A 6280-nucleotide genomic window follows, 5' to 3' on the forward strand; every position below is an offset into this window, starting at 1 on the left:
ATGAAGAACACCATTTAAACTTGTTTCCTCTTTGAGAGAAGGGACCTCGTCTGCCTTTGTCCTTGTCCTCCGCTGGGTCCCCAGGACCCAGGACAGTACTCACACAGCGCAGACACAGTGAACCAGGCGGGCACCATCCTGCTTACATGGTGTTCACATTCTTCTGGGGAAGACAAAACAAAGAGAAGTACAAACTTCCAGTTATAAAATAAATAAGTCATGGGAGTAAGTACAGCACGGGGAATATAGTCAATAATACCGTAAGAACTTTTATGGTGACAGATGGTCACTACACTTACCGTGGTGAGCACTGCATGATGTATATGATTGTCAAACCAGCCACGATGTTGTATACCTGAAACATACTGTATGGTAAAAATACATTATAATAATTTTGTAAGGTGACAGATGCCAACTAGACTTATCAGGATCATTTTGTAACGTATAAAAATATTGAATCATTGATGTACACCTGATACTAACAGGTTCGTTCTTTCTTTTCCTTCCTTCTTCCTTCCTTCCTTCCTTCCTTCCTTCCTTCCTTCTTTAAATTTACATCCAAGTTAGTTAGCATATAGTGCAATAATGATTTCAGGAGTAGAATCCAGTGATTCATTCTCTACATATAAGACCCAGTGCTCATCCGAACACATGTCCTTAATGCCCCTTGCCCATTTAGCCCATCCCCCCACCCCCAACCCCTCCAGCAACCCTGTTTTCTCTCTATATTTGTCTCTTATGTTTTGTCCCCCTCCCTGTTTCTATATTGTTTTTGCTTCCCTGCCCTTATGTTCATCTATTTAGTATCTTAAGTTCCACATATGAGAGAAGTCATGATATTTTTGTCTTTCCCTAATTTTGTTCAGCATAATACACTCTAGTTCCACCCATGTTGTTGCAAATGGCCAGATTTCATTCTTTTGGATTGCCTAGTGATACTCCATTGTGTGTATATATGTATACACACACACACATACATATATACATATACACACACACACACACACACACACACATATGCCGTATATATGCCACATCTTCTTTATCCATTCATCTGTCAATGGGCATTTGGGCTCTTTCCATACTTAGACTACTGTCAATAATGCTGCTATAAACATTGGGGTGCATGTGCCCCTTCAAAATAGCACACCTGTATCCTTTGGATAAATTCCTAGTAGTGCTATTGCTGGGTCGTTGGGTAGTTCTATTTTTAATTTTTTGAGGAACCTCCATACTGTTTTCCAGAGTGGCTATGCCAGTTTGCATTCCCACCAACAGTGCAAGAGGGTTCCTCTTTCTCCACATCTTCACCAACATCTGTCGTTAGTCCGAGTTGTTAATTTTAGCCATTCTGACAGGTGTGAGGTGGTATCTCATTGTAGTTTTGATTTGTACTAATAGGTTTTGTATGTCAATTATACCTCAATTAAAGAAATAGAGGCATAAAGTAGTCAAAGAACATTCTTTATGTTTATTTATTTTGAGAGACAGAATGTGATCGGGGGAGGGAGACAGAAAGAGAGAGAGGGAGAGAGAGAATTCCAGGCAGGCCCCATGCTGTCAGCACAGAGCCTGATGTGGGGTTTGATCTCACAAACCATGAGATCATGACCTGAGTGGAAATCAAGAGTTGGGTGCTTAACTGACTGAGGCACCCATGAGTCACCAAAAAGTATTCTTTAGTTGAACCTACATTGAGCAAGTTAAACTTCCTGGGGATTTTCAGTGGGTTTGTACTGACATGAAATCTTTGTTAAGGGCATAAGTCATGTGAGAATCACATAAACGTTACTTTGAGGATCTTTGCAGCACACGCTCTTCCAAGTTTGGTAGGAGAATATTTACTTTCTTAGGGCAAATGGGAATAAAATGAGAATAGTATGAAAAATGGGAATAATAGTATCTATTTCATAGAGTTGTTCTCAGGTGAAAGGGAGTAACTACATGTAAAAGTCTGTCACCAGTGCCTGGGACACAGCAAATGTTATGAAATGGTAGCTGTTGTTTTGCTATCAAAATAGTCACTTGCCCCAATATCCTATTGAAACTGGTTAGTGATTTGCTGGTCACTAAGTCCAACAACTCTCAGATTTCCGTTTCTCTGCAGCACCGAACGAGGTTAATTGAGAAACTTGCTCCCATTTCTGTGGCCACGCTGTTTTATAATAGTCTATAGATCTGTTCCTGCTCAGTCCCTGCAGACTGAGCCTTGAGGGTAAGAACCAGGTCACCAGCCCCAGCAATCAGGACAGAGGCCAGCTCATTGTGGTTCTCAGGAATTGCCAAAGGACTGAGAGCACCACCAAGGCAGAGATAGTTCTGCTAGTCTTGTGTCCTGGCCTTGACTTCTCATTCTCCTCTCCTTAGTAAGCAGAGCTGTACCCTAAGACTCACCTGCAGCCCTCTCATCTCCAACCTGGTTCTCCTGCAAACCTCGTTTTCTCTGAAATCCAATGATCTGTTGAGTCTCTTTTCTGAGCTCCTGTAATACAACTTCAGCTGTCGCCTTGATGTCCTGTAACATCTTAAATTCAACAGGTCTAACTCCAAACTCACAGCCCTTAGGAAATCAATTTTTCCCAGCACTTCCTGGTTTCTGAGAGGGGGACCACCTGTGTTCAGTACCCCGGGCACAAAATCCTGGATTTACTGTCAACTTGTCTTTCTACACTTCCGTCGTCTTATCGCTGTATGAGCTAGGAATCTTTTGGTTGCAAGAAATTTCAACTCAAACTGGCTTAGGCTATTACATAACTGGGAAATCCAAGGATATCCTGCTTCCACACACAGATGAGTCCAGGAGTTCCAGTCCAAAGTTACAGGGGCTCCTGCTTTTCTACCCCTCAGCTCTGCTTTCCTTTATGTGGGTCCCATTCTCAGGCAAATTTGCTCCATGTGGCACGGTGGCTGTCAGCAAGTCCGGGCTTCCATCACATCCTCCTAGCAACACCAGGGGAAAGAGAGCACCCTGTTGTCGGGTAATACAGAAACCCCGCCCCGGATTAGCTTATATTCTAACTGGATCATGTGCAAATTCCTCAGTTTCTGGGGCTGGGGGCTTGAGGTGGAGGAAGCGATGCTGAGTATCCAGGTCTGGGCCTAGCGGTGGAGTCGATTCATCCAAACCACATGAACAGAGACTGGGGGTGGAGTGGTTGTCTGAGAAACATATGGGTCTGTCACCAGGAACAAAGAGGACTTATGTGGGGGAGGATACCAGCTAAGGAGACACCTGCCACAGTCTGAGAGATGGCAGGTGAGGATCTGAACAGGTAAGTGATGTGGGCACAGAAAACGAAGAGAAGCATCTTAAAGATATCCAGGAGTTAGAACTGACAAACTTGTATGAGGGTGAGAGAGAGGCAGGAATCCAAGATGACACTAATTTCTGGCTTAGGTGATTAGTAGGTGGTAACGTCTTTCCCCAGACCTGGAACATATTTTAAAGGAGGAAAAGTGATGACTGAGTTTACATGTTCAGTTTGAGGTTTATGAATCCTTAGGTAGAGATGTCCAGCAGATGCGGGCTGGAGATGAACGTGGGGTCACCAGCCATAGGTGATGGTAAGTCATGGAAATGGGTGAAAATGAGCCATGATGAATGTAATGTCCACAGTGAGAAGACGGCGAAGACCTAGCCCAGTGAAAACATTTTAAGGAGTGTGCCAAGAGTGGTTAACAGCCTCGAATACTACAGAGGGTATATAAAAACTAAATTGGTCCATCTAATTAGCAACTACAAAATAAATGGTGACTTTGGTGAGTAGTTGCATTGGAATGGTAATGGCACAAGCCAGGATTAAGCAGAATCAAGGATGGGATGGGAGCCGAGGAAGCACAGGCTTAGGGCAAAGGTATTCCTCTGAAGGAGCTTGGCTGTGATGGAAGATGGGCCAGAATACAATGTCTTTCCCCTAAAGCACACGTTCTTTGTGGTTATCAATCCACACTTAAATTGCTTTTAGTACCTTTTATTTCAAGCATATGCACATCTGTTCTATATTCTCAACTAGACCAAGTTCTTTTTTTCTTTTTTCTTCCTTCCTTCCCTCCTCGCACTTTTTCTTTCTTCCTTTCTCTTTCTTTCTTTTCTCTTTTTCCTTTCCTTTCTTCCTTTCTCTTCCTTCCTTCCTTCCTCTTTCTTTCTTCCTTTCTCTTTCTTCCCTCTCCGAGAGCGAGCACACATGCAAGTGGGGGGACAGAAGGAGAGAGAGAAAATCTTAAGCAGGCTCCATACTCAGTGCGGAGCCCAACATGGGGCTTGATCTCGTGACTGTGAGATCATGACCTGAGCCAAAATCAAGTCATATGCTCAACCGACTGAATCACCCAGGCTCCCCTAGACTGTATGAACTTCATTAGGACCAAGAATGGTACTCTGCACAGTAAAAATACAATGCTTGTCGATTGATAAAACATGAATTTTGAACTGGAGCAAAGGGTATCCTTACATCAGTAACCTGTCTTGGTGCCAGACTACCCGGTTTTTCTTCCACCCTGGGAAAGAAACGTGCAGCAATTGAGGTGGGCAAAGTCCAGAAGACCTTCTAAAGCTGACACTCTAAAAGTGGGAACATGGTTCCACGGTGCTGGAGTCCCTGGAGGTGCTTGGTATTTTGAGGCTCCCTGTATTTTACGGACATGTGGACTATAAAACAAGGCAAAAGGAGAGGCCTGTTTCACACATTCATCCAGCAGAATAAAGCCTTTATAGTTCATCACAGAATCCTTAATGGTGGTCAGAATCTCTGACCTGCCTCAGCAAGGCTGAGCAATCCCATTTAAGAGATGTTTGTGAGTACTCCACATTAAAAGTTCCAGACTGGACTTGGCTGGTTCCAGTATTGAATAGGAAAAGCAGCACAAAATGGTTCTGGGAGCTAGTGTGACGTCAGGAAAACAGCATAAATAGGATAGTCACAAGACCTTGTTCTCTATGCCTCTGTCATTAGTTGGGTGCCCTTGGGCTAGCTGCTAGACCTTTCTGAGGCCATATTCTAATTTGTTATTAGGGGATAATACCTACATTGCCAACCTCATTAAACTCCAGTGAATGGCTCACATAATCATCCTTTCTTTCCTCATTCAGTAAGAACTAAAACTTTATATAAAAGCATTGGGTAACTACAGAGCAGGAATGGTGATTTTTAACCTGTTAAGTACCTACTATATGCTTGGCACTTGGTTTATGCACTCTCTGTGAGGTACAACTGAAATCACCACTCACTTCTCTGGACATGACCCTCTCCCGTAACATTCTCCTCTCCTTGGATCACTGGTGTTTCACATAGCAGATACCAGTTTTAGAACAACAGCTTTTAAAGATCCAGATCTATTAAAACCACTTGGCAGTATTCCCGATGTGCCTGATTGGTGATTAACAGCCTCTTCATAATCAGCAAATCCAGATGGCCACGGATCATGTTCTCTGGATCTAAAAATCCCACATAGTTGAGCACTGGAGCAGATGCAAAAAGAATGATAGAAGTTAAGACGTGAGTACAGATGTGTGAGTTGTGTGCTGGAATTATAGGCACAGGGAGCGGCATGTGTCTCAGCAACACAGGTGAGGTCTGCGAGGAGCTTTCAGGAATAGGAGGGAGGAAAACTTTATCATGAACATGGGGAAAAAATACGCAGTCTCAAGCAGGAAAAACAGGAAAAGCTGAAAGAAAAAAAAACACTGTGCTTCAGTGGTTTTTGAAGGTTATATGAAGTATAATTTGGGGATCAAAGTGGGATTTGCAAGATGAATTCAGTATTTAAACCTTCGTCTCTTTGCTGCCCCAGGAAAGTTGTAACATTAGAAAATTAGTGATTGTTCCTATTTTGCTTACATCCATGAAGTGGTTTTCCCAACCATATACTGACGACAGGGATGTACCAATATACATCACAACCAATGTGAGGTTTTGAGAATATTAGTTATAAACAGACTGACTTCAGAGGTCCTCAGTGAGGGACCAAGATGTGCAGTGCTAATGACTCCTCTCCATGCCTGAAGGAGCCACACGGTGCCTTATCAAAGGGTGTTCCGGCTGTGCGTGAGCACGGGACGGGCCTAGGGTATTTTTACTCAGGGCGAAACAGCTGGTAATGTCCGCTTCATTTGAACATTTATTTTTAAGTGGCTTTCTGCCTCAAATGGGAAAATAACATCTTTAGAACAAGGAAAACAGTATCTGTGTCTTTCTTTCTGAACTCAAAATATTAACCATTACCCCCTATGGTCATTAACAGGGCTAAGCTCACTGCAAATGCGGCGGACAAGAAAAGCTTA

The sequence above is a fragment of the Panthera leo genome, chromosome B4 (genome assembly GCF_018350215.1).
Source record: "Panthera leo isolate Ple1 chromosome B4, P.leo_Ple1_pat1.1, whole genome shotgun sequence".
Classification (NCBI taxonomy): Eukaryota; Metazoa; Chordata; class Mammalia; order Carnivora; family Felidae; genus Panthera; species Panthera leo.